Source organism: Podarcis tiliguerta (genome assembly GCF_965153285.1).
Source record: "Podarcis tiliguerta genome assembly, chromosome: 2".
NCBI classification, from domain to species: Eukaryota; Metazoa; Chordata; class Lepidosauria; order Squamata; family Lacertidae; genus Podarcis; species Podarcis tiliguerta.
Genome location: NC_139535.1, coordinates 32,154,052 through 32,169,085, shown reverse-complemented (window position 1 = coordinate 32,169,085; position 15,034 = coordinate 32,154,052). Strand labels below are relative to the sequence as shown.

General features: G+C 42.8%; 1 protein-coding gene and 1 long non-coding RNA gene across 9 annotated transcripts in view; one reads left to right on the top strand and one right to left on the bottom strand.

Annotated features, from left to right (window-relative positions):
- Window positions 1-9,745, bottom strand: part of LOC310670124 (contactin-4) — a 506,424-nt gene extending 496,679 nt beyond the window's left edge. For 4 of the 8 annotated variants that reach the window (XM_083424806.1, XM_083424811.1, XM_083424805.1 and 1 more), the window contains exon 1: window positions 9,206-9,338. The gene's annotated coding sequence lies outside the window, so the exon portion shown is untranslated. Of the gene's footprint in view, window positions 1-7,991; window positions 8,010-9,205 lie in introns of those variants that run through there. The other 4 variants (XM_083424800.1, XM_083424802.1, XM_083424810.1 and 1 more) reach the window with 4 other exon arrangements.
- A 257-nt stretch (window positions 9,746-10,002) lies between these two features.
- On the top strand, window positions 10,003-11,917 carry LOC310671067. Its single transcript, XR_014507738.1, has 2 exons — window positions 10,003-10,096; window positions 11,193-11,917. It is a non-coding gene; the product is annotated as an uncharacterized lncRNA (long non-coding RNA).
- Window positions 11,918-15,034: the final 3,117 nt, after the last annotated feature.

The following is a 15,034-nucleotide window of genomic DNA, read 5'->3' as shown; positions in this document are numbered from 1 at the left end:
TAGTTCATATACTTCCTGTTGCTTGCTGATGTTTATGAGTACCAAGATGTCCACTACATGAATGATGTCTGAAGATGGCATATAATACCAACATTTGCAGGGAAGTGTTTCAAATACCTCTAGGATTATTGTTAGTCTTATAACAAAACACACTTAAGCAGACAGAGATGTGCCTATCCATCCATACACCAGCGAAACTAGGGCTGCAGTCCTTACACACTTAACAAAAACTAAGCCCCACTGAACACAGCAAGGCTAATTTCCAAGTAAGCATGCATAGATTGTGCCATATGGCTGTTCTGCATATTCTGCTTACTCTACTACAACTGTATTATTTTTCATAAGACTCCTCTAGAGTAAATATGATGTCTATCATGTTTTATATTTACCAGTAGTACTTAAGACAGATACTGCCAAGGCAATTTATTGCATAAAAATAGCATGCAAGATACCACAAACAACAAGGATTCCTATAAATAAAACCAAATTGACTCTTAAATGTGCAAATTGCAGCTACTCACAGTGTTGCAGGAAAAAAAGGACCTTCTGAAAAACAGCGCACAGATTATTTATTCACTAAAACATAGCACGGGATGCTATGACATTTTCCCAGCAAAAATGTAATCTGAAGTATGATTGCCAGGTTAACCCCTGAGAGAGCTCCGAATGTGACTTTTCTTATGTAGTGCAAAACTAATGGAGAAGGATATGCTCTGTAAAGTATCAAATATGACTGGAACTGCAAGTATCTGTGCTGTAGAAGCAACATGGTAAACAGCAGACCAATAAAATCTCCCTCACAGACATGCACACAAACTGTAAAGGGCTACTTTTTTGTAAAAAAAAACCACACACACACACACGGAGGGGGCAAACCCTGCTATCTCCCACATGCAACCCCCATAAGCTAACATTAAGGCCATTAAGCATGCGTGAGAACTGTATACGTACACAGAGATAACAGGTATCTCTGAAGCAGATATTGTGATTGGTTTTGCTGAAACAAACTATGGTTAATAAGCCAAGAACAAATCTTGCTACAGCAAGCTGTTGTTTCTTTGCAGCAAAATGCCCTCTGCAATCCGCAGTTTAGGCACAACACTAAGCCAAAGATTGCTAACTGCTTCTTCTGCACATTAGTAGGAAAGAGCAAAGCAGGCAATATCCATACATTCACACTAAATCCTTAACTATGGTTTGCTGCTACGCGTGTATAAGGCCAAAACTGTTAGGATATTTCCGTTCCACCTTAAAAGGGAGCAGGCTTTGAGTCACAGAGTCTGCGTATTTCCTGTTTTCACAGGATGTTTCTGTTGTGTCTTTGTTTTCGTTTCTCTCTCTGCCGGAGACATTGAAGCAGGCAGTCATGTTTTTCTTTGTTCTGATCAACGCAGAAATAAACTTGTAAATAATGCTCTCCTGAGTGCATCTTTCGGTGTGTGCTTTATCTGCTGATAGAGCATGCACGGCTCTGGAATGTGGCAAGCTATTTCTGGAGCTCGTGTCGCTAATTGCTGATACTGCGTGTCTACGGGAGATCGATGGACATCCGGAGGCGACGTGGAGTCATGATGGACTTTGTCTCCCTGGCAGTATCCCAACAAAAACATTCCCTACCACGCTTTCCTCAGGAACTTTTCTGATAAAGGAATTTTTGGTTTCTCCTCTAACTTCATGAGCCCATCACAAAATATGCAAGTAAACAAAAAGCTTGTTTTCATATCTTATAAATCTCAATTGTATGTGAAGTTTAATCCTTTACTTCCTAGATAGGGCCTAGGTGAGGAGGCATTACTGTAAATCAGGACTGAGAACTGACAACAGTCTGAAGGCTTTGCTACACAGTAAAAAGACATGTGGGAAGCTATAAAGCAGAATTACATGTTATGGGAAAAGAATATATGGGTATAGTCTGTCCTGGACTCTTACCATTTTAGAGCTAAAAATAGAATGTACACTACTCCCAGGCATTTGAAGAAATGGGATGGTCAGTTTCACACCTTTCTTTAGTTGATTATCCCTGAAGTTTTGTCTGCCAGCGTCGTGTGCTTTTAAAGATATTGTTTATACTGTCTTGTATCACTGCATTTTTATTTTTGTATAAATATTTCTATATTTTCATCTGCTGTAATACTTCAAATAGTTGTTCTAAGATAGTCAAGAGAGACTTCTCCAACCTAATAAATCTGGAAGTTTACTAGTCCTAATCAAAGAAGTTCTACTGAAGTTAATAGACTATCAGACTAACTTAGGGCCATTAATTTCAGTGAGTCTACTCTGAGTAGAACACAGCCGGTTACAACTCAAAGTATTAATGACTCATATGCATCTTCATGTTCAGCAGACTAGAGAAGGGTCGGCAAGATTTACCTCGCCTGGGCCAGTTTGCGCCATGGGCCGGATCGCGTCTGCACAGACGCGATTTCCAGCGCCGCGGAAACGAGTCCCCGCTCCGTGTTGCACTGGTTTAGCGCAGAGTGTGGGGACTCGACAAGTGGGCAGCTTGGTTAGGGGGCAGCTTGTGGCCCATGGGCCACAGGTTGCCGACCCCTGGACTAGAGCAATGGTTTACAATCATTTGGGGCCCATGGGCCCATTTGTAAAAAGAAAAGGGTGTTGTGGGTGTTATGTACTGAAGTTCTCACCCTGGGCCAGCAGGGGAATACTGTAGATAGTTTTCACTCAGGTCCACACATGCAAATAAAGGATTGAAAGTGACGTTCAGTGATTCGATAGTTACAGAAAATGGTTACTATTGTGTTCTAGTGGAGCTCTATATAAACAGGCTGGCTGAACCCTTCAGTTCAGTTCTGTTCTGGCCTGTGAATAAACAAGAGCTGTTTGAAGAATCACTGTGTCGTCTGATATGTTCACCCACAACTTAACAGTGGCCATAGACACACTCACACGCTGTAAACTATTCTACTGGGTGCAATAGAATACTCTATTTCAAGGCTAATTTTGGCAGGAGGAAGAGTGCCATAGAAGGCACACTGCAGTTGCCAAAGAAAGCCTCTGTGAGTGGGTGTGCACCTGCCACATTGGTGACCCATGAGCTAGAGTAGGTCAGCTTAACTTCAGTACGACCAACAACCCCATCCCAGTTAAGTGGTATCAGAAACAAAAACTTAACATGAGTGTTGTGGAGACGGTCTTGCTAGAGAAGCTGCCTATACCCAACTTACTCCCACTTTCTCCTTCCAAGCACCAGGCCCCTGACTCTCAGAAGAGGCTTTTTGGGGAACACAGAGAGATACAATGGGGAGAAGGTAGGTAAGCACAGTTTTATAATGCAAAAATTCTGGATCCGATCTATATCTTAATTGTAAACGTGGCATTATTGACTAAGAGAGCTAATGAGACTTGGGCTAAAAAAGATAAATGAATAAAAGCAAAATCCTTGTATTTTAGGCATGTGATCTAACATATTTATTAGCTTTAACAGAGAGCCTCCAAAGCGGAGCACGCAAGACACAAAATCTACACTCTTCTCTATTCAGCTATGAGGGTAGTTGGACAGAGATACACATGGACTGACATCACCCAATGGACATTTGTTTGAAGCAGGCTCCAAATGTAGAACAGGAAAGAGGCATGTAGCCAAGCTGTTTGTGAACATGTGGCTGGCGAGTTACCAATTGCAGCTATTTTCTCCAACAAGGACAAGGCATGTACTTCAGCCATGCTCTCCTCTTCCACTTTATAGGTACAAAAGGTATGCATTACAATTCCTGCTTTCAGCCAGAAGGCTAGACTCAACCAGAACAGTTATGACAAAAGGAGTGATTACATAAGCATAACCCAAGGGGATGTAGCAAGGGATATTCTTTACACTTTTGGAAAATGTTCTTAGCAAGAAGTGGGAAGAGGAAAACACAAGGGGTGGTTGCATGGCAAGACTTCTTGCTACACAACACTAGTTAATTCACCTGAGCAACTGTGGAACTCAAGCAACAGTTTTGGGGATACATGCAATTTTAACTCTGGTTCATGGGATTAATGGAGAATGAATGAAACCCCATATAAAAATGCACTCAGGATAGCAACCCCTCATCTGATTAATATGGTATCTTTTACTGCCTTGTGGCAATTATTGGCTACAGAAATGGCATGTGTAGCAACACTGGTCCCATGAAACATATCTGAATAGACTCACATACACACGCAAGTAACTAAGGAGTGTGATACATGTAAATAAAGTTAAGTAAGTGAATAAACAAAATGTGTACACCAGCAATAAATGAGTCAGTGCAGTATGCCAGATTTATAGCACTGTATTTGGTTTTGTGAAATGTGGGTCTGAATCATTACCCTACCACGGCCCTGAGCAAATTATTTTCTCGGTCACAGTTCCACAGTCATCAAATGGGAATATTGTACATACTTCCAAGGATTATGTTAGGGCAAAGAGAATGAAAAACTGTAAAGCATGTTGCATATTAGAAGTGTGATATGACTACTAAACAGTAGAAGTAATTATTGTATTATGCAGAAGGGTGTGCACCTCTAGCACTAATGTACCTTTATCCTTCCATTTCTCCAATCCTGTACAATATAATGTGTTTATACTCATTGGAAACAGATATAAATTATAGGGCCCATATAAAAATCAAACTCTAGCTGCATTTAGTTGTGGCATCATCCTTAACCATCATAGAACAGTTTAAGCCCACAGGATAATGAACACAGTGAAATTGAGGCTAATGCAGCACATGAGAAGTGAGGAAATTAGAGGGGCTATTGTAAAGTCCTCAAATTCATTTATATCCAATTGATATTAAGGATGCTGGCTAACAATTTCCTGCAGAAAAAGCTTGTGTACTGCAGTCTTATTATTTTGGGATGAAATCCGGGGATAACACTAAAATTCTGATAAACTCGGATTACTAAAAAGTAATAATTCTGAATTGAAATCTGAATTTTAAAAATTGAACTTGAAATCATAGATTAATCCATCCTTTAGAATGAACTGATTTTGCTACACTTCTGTGCTTATCTTTAATTTAACCTAGATGACCTCATTCTTTCTGTCTTCCAGAAATAAAATTTAAAAGACTGATATCTTATCAAGAAGCCAACATAGTGCTTCTACCAGTTGGGGGAGGGGAACACAGCTCAGTATTCCTGCCCAAGGCCCAAAGAGCCTTGCTCAGTATAGTTTGTCCACAGGCCTGAAAAGGTTAAAGAGCACTAGCAAGCACTTCTTCCAACTATTTTAAGCTACCAGCAATGCATTATTTCCCAACATCAGTCAAGCTAGAAAGTAATTTTGTCCACATTGCGAATGTTAATACTGGATAGCTTCCTATGAATTCAGTGCTTAGGCCATGGCAAAGTCAATGAGAGTCTTTTAATTGGCTAAGCATCAGGTCTTCCATTATCCTATAAAATGCTTAGAGTATAGGTAGAATATTAGCATACACTCAGACAGACGCCACATGCTGCAAGAGAACAAAATCATTGTCTATTAAAGAGAAAGGGATTCCCGGAGGCTTCTGGTAGGGCTCTATGGAAGCAGGATGTTGAACTAGATGGATCTTTGGTCTGATGTACTAGAGCTCTTTTTATGTTCCCAAGTAGTTCTGTAGAAGATATAAGAGGTTATATTTAGGAATATCGTGACAAGCTGTATGGCCAAGCTTGAAAGCTTACAATGAGAAGGCAAAGGGTTATACATAAGGAGACATACATTTCCTGCAGTGCAATATATATGAGATTATGGGAAAACGTGGTGGTGGGGAATGAACAGCTATTAGGATGCTAAGGCTATCTATGCCAATGAATAGCAGGTTTAGATATTCCTGACAACTTTAACTGCAAAATGGAACCAAGTTTTCTAATCTATGATGTTAACACCTACAGAAAAGCATCTGAATATGGTTATAGTCAGAAACCAGATCAATGACCCAGTACAGCGATTCATACCAGAAGTGAAAGATGCATCATGCAGAAATCTGACAGCACACAATCGACAGCACACTGTAGTTGGCCTGTGTGTACCATGCAACTGACAACTATTTCATCATCTAAAGTGTTTTAACAGCTTATAAATATGCCTTGCGATTTCACATTTTCAGTTTGCACACGACGCAATTCCAACCACTGGTAAGGGAAACAGCACTTGTGGTTTGAGGAGGCACAGAAACAGTCCTGCTTATTTCCACAAGTGGCAGTAACTACCATTGCATTCCAATTTTAGACACTATACATGTGTGGCAAAGTACCACTGATTTCAATGGAACTTGCTTACAATGAACTGTTTGTCTACAGCAGTCATAATTACCACTTCGGTGTTATAACACTCATGTCAAACCTTGTTGACTGGGTGTGTGTCAACTTATTCTTTCCTTACCAGCTGTGGCTTACAGCCTATTTCAGTTATAGAAGTACCCTCAGATAAACCACAGCAGCTGCTGGGTTGTCGTTTTTTTAAAGAAAAACATGCAGTAGTGTTGATCATGTGATCCCCTAATATTAGGAATGAATCCAGATGGTGGCATTCAACTACTGTCAAACAGAAATGGTTTTGTAACTTGCATCCACAAGGCAAGAGAGATACTATGGAAATACACAACTTCAAGCAATGATTGCCCATAAATTAACACAAGCACAGGCAGAGATTCTAAACTGTGCAGTTCATCCTATAAAGAGTGTGATGGAAACAAATGTCTCAAACTGCAGCAGAGCTGTTTTGAAACTACTTCCATTCCAACCCACTTAAAAATGTATGTCCACCTTCACCCCTGCTCAAAAGTTGGTCCCTGGACAAGAAGCAGTAATTATTTCTAATTTAGTGTGTTCGGGGTCCCAAGCAATGAAATGTTTGTAGTTTTTGATTCACACTCAACCTAGCACTTTCAACAGCATCATTTATTATTCTAAAAGTAACAATTTCATTAAGGTAGTGCAGAAGTTTTAACACAAAATCTATAACAACATTAAAAAAACAAACAAAAATGATGTCTGGATTTATACAGATCCTTTTAAACACATTTCAAAAAGTAGCTTATTCGGGTGGGTGGGGGGAGGGGAGATTAAACATAAATAAAATATATTTTCATGATTTTTGAATGATAGCTCTCTAGGATTTTAGTATATCCTTCCCTACAGAGAACAAATATCCATAAACACAGTGACAGCTATCCTGCTTTCATTTACCTTAAATGAAAATCAGTATGTAAAATGCTAAGTAGCCTCACTTGTTATGCAAGCAGCATCATTTCATTTGTAGTTTAGTGAGCAAGTCATTTCTGTCTGGGTAAGTGACACAACATGCTGCATTATGTTGCTCGCAACACAGAAAGCTAACAACCACCCTTGGGAAGACAGGATTTGAAAACTGGAAAAAGGAACACTTGTTTGCATCCAGTAAAAGTTGTCCCAAGAATTTACACAAGATTAACCCAATAGTTGTACTCTACATGTGTGTACATGCACAAACAACCACACACACACACACACCCCTGTATCACTTTTCTTATCCTTTTCCTAGCCACGTTTCAACCAACATACAGTAAGACCCGATCTTTTAATTTGCATAGTAAATAAAAGGAAGCTAGTTCCTTGTATTCAACACTGCAGGAGGGTGTGCAGTGGAAGAGCTGTTAACTTGCTGCTTGTAACACCCTGCTTCCCATTCCTGCAAGACATCAGTTGCTTTTGTGTTTGCTTGTTTCTGCTTCCAAAGACATAATTGAACATCTCTGGACCAACACTGGAGTACTAATAGGAGCTCAGGCAAAACCTGACCAGGGTTTTATCATCCAAATGTCTGTTTATCCCAGGATCCACCACACCACTGCCCAGACTCTCTCCTTTTTGCTCATTCCATTTGTTAAAAGACAAGAACGAGGGGCTGATACATATCGCCTGTTTGCCGTCTCTCTGCAAAGGTGACTGGAAAAGATAACTGCTATCTAGCAAAGTTAACCTCCGTATCTGTACTCCTCTGGGTAAACCCTGAGTGGGAATTGTGCAGAAGATAGACTCACATAGGAAGAAGGATCGAGTCTAATGCCCATCAGTTTGTTGTACCCTGTCACACCATCACTACTTCTTTTCATGGGAGGAGGGGGGTAGTCGCAATTTTGCATACCATAGTTCTCCCCTCCCCACTCCATTTCTGTAGGAAAATCTATTTGGCAGCAGCCCTTCCCTACTAGAGCACTCTCGCTCCTTATGCAAAACTCTGTTTGGGTGGCAATCTCAGCCACCCCACCTTCTTCCACAGTCCAGTCCTGCATATTTGCTCAGAATCAGAGCATACACCGGTCCATCTACCTCAGTAGTGAAAACACGGGCTGGCAGCTGCTCTCCCAAGATTTCAGGCAGAGGTCTCTTTCTTTCTTTCTCTCCCTCCCTGCCCTACCTGGAGATGCCAGGGATTGAACCTGGGACCTTCTGCATGCAAAGCTCTACCACTCTGAGCAAGTCCCACCGAGTTCAGCGGTGCTAATTTTACAGCCTGGTTCACACAGCCCAGGTCTTGCAGCATCCGCTGCTGTCTTACCCCAGAGCAGGGCGCGGAGAAACGTGCAAGGCAATTACTCTGAAGTAAGCGCGCGGGAAGTTTTTGTTTGTTTTTGAGCGGAGGCAAATCACGGCTTTGCACGTCGGGGCTTCAAAGCAAACCCACCACGCAGCCGAAGTGCTGCAGGCGAAACTGCAAAACCCAGCAGACAGTTTGGCAAAACACCAGCCTCCGCAGCTCGAAGGAGAACTAGAAGCGCCCGGGTCCTCGCGCCACCAATAAAACTTGTTGACTCGGGGGTGTGGAGGGGGGGGGGGAGAGTGTCGCCCAAATCCGAGGGCCAAAATTGTGCATGCCAAGAGAAGCCCGGAGCCCACCCACCCACCTCCCGGGAGAATAAGATTGAATCCATGCTAAGCGAAAAAGAGCTGGAGGCAGAGGCTGTGCACGAGAGGGGAAAGGACAGCCTGGGTGGGATTGACGGTGGTGCAGACGCTGCCTTGAATTGTTTCTCTTTCTCCACATACCCAAACGAACCCCCTCCTTTTTTTTTTGGTGGAAGCACCTGCTCTTTCCCTTCAAAGGCAGCAGCGACCCACCACTGTGAAGCGAGAGAGAGAGAAAGGCGCCTTTTCCCGCTCTTTCCCCCACACCCGCCCGCGCGCCCCCTCCTCCTTCCCCTCACAACAAACACGGCGCTGCACTCCGAGACGCGCAACCCAACCCGAGCTTTACCTTGACGCGGGAAGCTGCCAAGAGGCTCCTCCGAGCGGCTGCGGGCAGAGCTCCCAGGCTGGCGAAGGAAGCAAGCAAGACAAGCCGCCGGTGCCGGTGCTGCTGCTGGTGGTAGCGGCGCGCTGAGGCGGCTCTTCTCTCTCTCTCCCTTCCGCGCTTTATTATTATATTTTTACGCTCGCGCCCGGAGAGTCCTGCTTTCCCGCTGCGGGGCGCGAAGCCTCGAGGGCTGCTGAGGAGCCGGAATGCCGGACGGAGGCGAATTTGGGAGCGCTGTGGAGGCGGCGGCGCTGCTGGTGTTGGCGGTCGCCGAGAGCCAACCCCACCCTCCTCCTCCCCAAATCTACTCCTCGGCTGCCGGTGGGGCGGCGAGGGTGAGGGAGAGGCAGATTAAAAGAACGGCGAGGAAGAAACGGTGCCTGCCAACTATCCGAGCCGCTTCAGTGTTAGCTCCGCCTCCCCCACCTTCTTCTTCTTTTTCTCCTCTCCCCTTTTCTTCACCCGGTTCCGTTCTTCTTTCCCTCCTTCTCTTGCCCTGCAGTAGAGATTGGGCGAAGGGAGAAAGAGCCGCACAGGTTCTTTTTAGCTAGGAGGGATTCTGAGGGGCGTGGCTAAAGGAGGGGAAAATGTGTGCGGGCACGTGCGCATCCCGGTTGCAAAAGCAACCCATAGATCGCACTAGACCTTTGGAGGGGAAGAGAAGCCTCTGTCGCCGCCGCCGCCGCGCAGCAAGAGTATCATTGATTTTCATGGAGCGGGAATGGATTGCATACACATGCACGCGGGCGAGCTGGCGAGCCTGGATGCATCAACCCGCAAGCGCCATCTCCGGATGGGCTCCTGCTGAGGAGCACCAGCAGTCAACACCACCGCTGCTTGCTGACTTGGGAGGTTTGGGACCCACTTTATCTAGGCCATGTTCAGAGTTGTTGTTGCAAACGGAATCCCTGATCCGGACCTTGTGCAGAGCGGAAATGAATTAGCTCTCCACCCCGAGAATGGGTTTCGAAGCTTTAGACTGCAGAACAGTCTTAAAATAGTTGCAAATAAAAGTTGCAAAATACAAAATAGCACATTGCTGTAAAACAATGCAGTGCCGCCTTCTTTTTGGTCCTTAATAAATGTCAGTAGATTTACTCTCTCTGATCCAAGAGAGACATCCTGTGCAAGCATCTTGCTTCTTCAGGATAGCCCAGCTTCATTTCTACTACTGCTGGCTCCAAAGACTGAGGAAGATGCTGAGTTATGGTTTTATGCCCTGTTGAGAGAGCTCTCAGCTTGTGTTTCCAGGATGAGTCATCAATCAGCCTTAAACACCCTCCTTGTGGCATATACCTAGAGTTTATCCTCATGTCTAATTCAAACTTCTCTTTGCAAACGCAAACCCTTTCATAAGTCTTTTTTATATAAATGCATCCAAACACTACATTTTATGCCTATTAAACATATATCTTTAATAGGCCAGGGTCAGGGAACCTATGGTCCTCTGTATATGTTGCTAGACACCCAACATATGCCCCAGCCTATGTGACCCTATGTGAAATACGGGTTGTAGTCCAACTTATGGAGGGTCAACATTTTCCCATCCCAGCAAAATGATGTTGGACTCTGATGGATAGCTCAGCTGGCTACAGCGTGGTGCAGATAACACCAAGGTTGCAGGTTCAGTCCCCATACGGGACATCTGCATATTCCTGCGTTGCAGGGAATAGGACTTGATGATCCCCAGGGCCCCTTCTAACTCTATGATTCCTATCAGCCTCAGAAGACATGGCCACTGGTGAGGGACAATGGCAACTGCAACCCAGTGACATCTGGAGGAAAACGGGGCTGCAGTTGGTGTGAAGCTGGTTTGGGAAACTGCCTCAGACAGTAGTATTTCACAATGGAGTGCAACATACATATGCAGTTTGGGTAATGTATATAATAATAATAACAATAAAAAATCAATATGGCTAACATGCCTTTCTTCAGAGACACTTCATAGACACACCATGTACTGCCTGACTGAAGCTTGCAGACCACAGTTTGGACCTTGGGCCACTGTTGGAGAACCCGTGTTCTAGTAGCTCTATCAAGAGGGAGAGAAGTAATTGTGAATAGATGGCAACTGCTCCTGCCTTTGCACCCTTGATGGGGAGGAATGCATCCTGTCCCAAAACATCCTTGCTCCTGAATGTGGGAAGGTGATCTGTTGTTACTCAGTGGTGAGGGAAAGGCATCCTGCATAAGCTCAGAGGGCCTCACATGTTCCAGGACTCTGAGACATGGCCCTTGTGTTCAAAATAGAACCTAGTGAAGACTGTTTCAATAAGAAAATTCATGGTTGCCAGTGGCAAATGTTTAAATCTAGATAGATAGAAAATGGCAGGCTCCTACTTGCCTGAAAATCACACCTGGTAATATTGGCTGCCAGAAACTCTATAAATGGTGTCATAGGACACTAGAGTGTGCAACAGAAGAAGTAGTTTTCTTTATTTTATTTAGCCCCAATTTGAGGGGTTATTTAGAAGAGATGCAAAGGCACACCATTTTACTCAGGCATTTGGGAACATTTGATTACTGTTCATCACCTGTTAATGATTGTATTGGTTGTACTGTTGCTTTAGTAATTCATTATGTAATGTATGTTACTGTTTTATAACCCGCCCTTGGACCTTTGGTAAAGGGCAGGTAATAAATGGATAATAATAAATAAATAAATTTAATATATTTTTAACACATCTTTTATCCAAGGAGCTCAAGGTGGAGCAAATGATGTTGTTCCCCACCCATATTCTCCCCACAACAAATCTGTGAGGTAGGTGAGGCTGAGAGAGTGAGTGACTAGCCCAAGATCATTAATTGAATTTCATTGTTGGGGTTTGATCCTGGGTCCAAGTCTGTAAGTACTACACCAATGCTTTTAGTTGAGCTATGCCCTTTCCCCCCGATAATATAAAATGGTGGCTATTCTGAGTTTGTAGTCCTATGATAAGCCCTCATTAAAGAGAATTGAGACTCATTTCCAAGTAAACAACACATAGTATTGATATGTGGGTTTCTGATCCTCATTGTTACCAGAAGTGTTTTCTGTATAGCTATTTGTTTAGTTAGTTAGTCCCATCCCCCCAATTCCATGCTGTTTTTAGGTAAATAAGGTGGCCCCATAATAAAATCAACAATATAGTTAATAATAATAATAATAATAATAATAATAATAATTATAATAATAATAATTTTTATTTATATCCCGCCCTCCCCAGCCGAAGCCGGGCTCAGAGCGGCTAACATCAAATGTATAACACATTAGCATAAAATCAGACAATCAATTAAAATACATCCTCAAATCAGATCAGGATCAGAATAAAATCCAATCAGATGGCAACCCGCAGATTAGGGTTGGGGACCTTAAATGCTCACCAGGCCCAACTGTTTATGCTGAACTTATATGGGCCTGTGAGAAAAATTGGGAGGCCACTTTCATGCAAGTTCTTATGAAAGGGGAGAGGGAGTCAGACTGAACCCCGACCAAAGGCCTGGCAGAACAGCTCCGTCTTGCAGGCCCTGCGGAAAGATGTCAAGTCCCGCAGGGCCCTAGTCTCTTGTGACAGAGCGTTCCACTGGTAACAATCCAATACAAGTATAGTACTGGAAGAAGCAAAGATCACCAGTATCAAAGCAATGATTCCTCAACATCAACTTCATTGGACTGTCATGTTGTGCGGATGCCTGATTATCGTCTTCCAAAGCAACTACTCTATTCTGAACTTAAAAATGGAAAGTGTAATGCTGGTGGTCAACAAAAGAGGTTTAAAGACCCTCTCAGGGCAAATCTTTTTTAAAAAATGTAGTATAAACACTGACAACTGGGAAACAGTGGCCTGCTAGTGCTCCAGTTGGAGAACAGCCTTTACCAAAGATGTCATGGGCTTTGAAGACACTGAAACTCAGGACAAAAGGGAGAAACGTGCTAAGAGGAAGGCATGCTTGGCAAACCCTCTCACTGCAATCAACTCCCACCCAGAAACCTATGTCCCCACTGTGGAAGGATGTGTGGATCCAGAATTGGCCTCCACAGTCGCTTATGGACTCACTGTTAAAACCTTGTTTATGGAAGACAATCTTACTTGGCTACAAGTGATCACCGAAGAAGAAGGAGAAGACTAGTATAAAATAGGCAACAGCCAGAAGCAAACCAAACAAATAATCCAACAGAAGATAGGAATTAGATTCCATCCGTACTTGGACATATACAAAAGTATATAATTGAAGTCTAAATGTTAGCAAGGAGTTTGGCTGGTGAAAGCTGTCCATACTCTGGGTTCCAGTATGGCTACCAGAGAGAACACATTGATCCTGGTAACAAACAACCCTACTCATTTGAGAATGTGGGGCTACCTGGAACAGATCCTAACACAGCTTCTTATATACCACCAGTAGCAGAATCCTGTGGATCCTACTTTTAAGTCTTTTTAGTAACACTTGGAACACTCATCACTAAGCCCTTGATGGGCAATTACAGCTCAGTAGTGACAAAAGTGGCTACAATATAGGAATGACTTGCCTGTTTAGCCCTGTATTATCTGCCCTGACTACCAGCAGTTCTCAAGGCTCTCAGGCAGAGGTTGTTCACATGACTTACTACCTGAGCCTTTTAACTGGAGATATTTATAAGGATTGAAACTGGAGTCCTCTCTATGTGAGCGAAGCATGAGCTCTCTTATCACTCTACCACTGATCTCCTTTAAAACCAGTAGACAAATTTGCTGTCAGTGCATCCCTTAAAGCACAAATGTTATATCAGAATATAATTATATGAATAACTAGTATTTCTAAATTTCAACTTCAGAATTAAACAATTTATGAGACTGTTTTTAATTTTTTTTTAAAAAAACCCACCTGAAACCATCATCACTTTGAAAAGTGTTGCCTGTTCTTCTTCCATTCCATGTCATTTGGCTGAATTGTTAGCTGTTCTCAATGCAAGAACCCACCTCCAGGGCTGTACCACAAGAGACTCTCAGCAAGCTCCCTTCACTGTCAGGCTGTGTGCTTTTCATAGAATTGTAGAATTGGAAGGCACGATTAGGGTCATCTAGTCCAACCCCCTGCAATGCAGAAATCTTTTGCCCAACATGAGGCTCGAACCCATACCTTCCAACATTTCTCCAATGAAAATAGGGACGTCCCATTCCATAATGATAATTTTACTCACTCCCCATAGTTTACTAACTATAGTGTAAGAGAGTTGCCTGCTGCTTAGGTCTACAAGTCTTAACCCGAGAGAAGCTTTTCAGAGGCAGAAGTATTTCACAGGCCTCTTCTACCAGAAAGCCTTTTAACAGAAGTAAGCTACTAGTGTGGCATTCAACATGCAAATGGTGTGTTGTACCACTGGGATGTAGCTCTCCCTCCCCTAATTTGTTCATTTAGAAATATTCCATAAAGTAAACTACTTGTTTATATTGCTTTATGCCCTACATTGATTTAATAGGCATGGTACTTTTAATTTTTTTAATTTTTAATTTTTAATTCTTTTTTTAAAAAACAACAACAACACCCTTTTGTGAATGTGAATTGCTTTTGTACCTACTTGGTAAATAAGCTGCCAAATGCACTTATTTTGATTGGCACAATACTGTCTAACTTCCTTAGTAATCCGATCTCACAGCTTTGCTAATCTATAGTGAATGTTGACACTCTGAACATTTTAGTGTTTGGAGAACAGGGTATATTGCGGTTGGGGCTGCCAAGAGAACCCACCAGTCCCTGTGGACACTCTGAAGCAGCAAGAAAATATGCAGATGTTCTGCATCCTTCCCTATTCCAAAATATATATTCTATTGC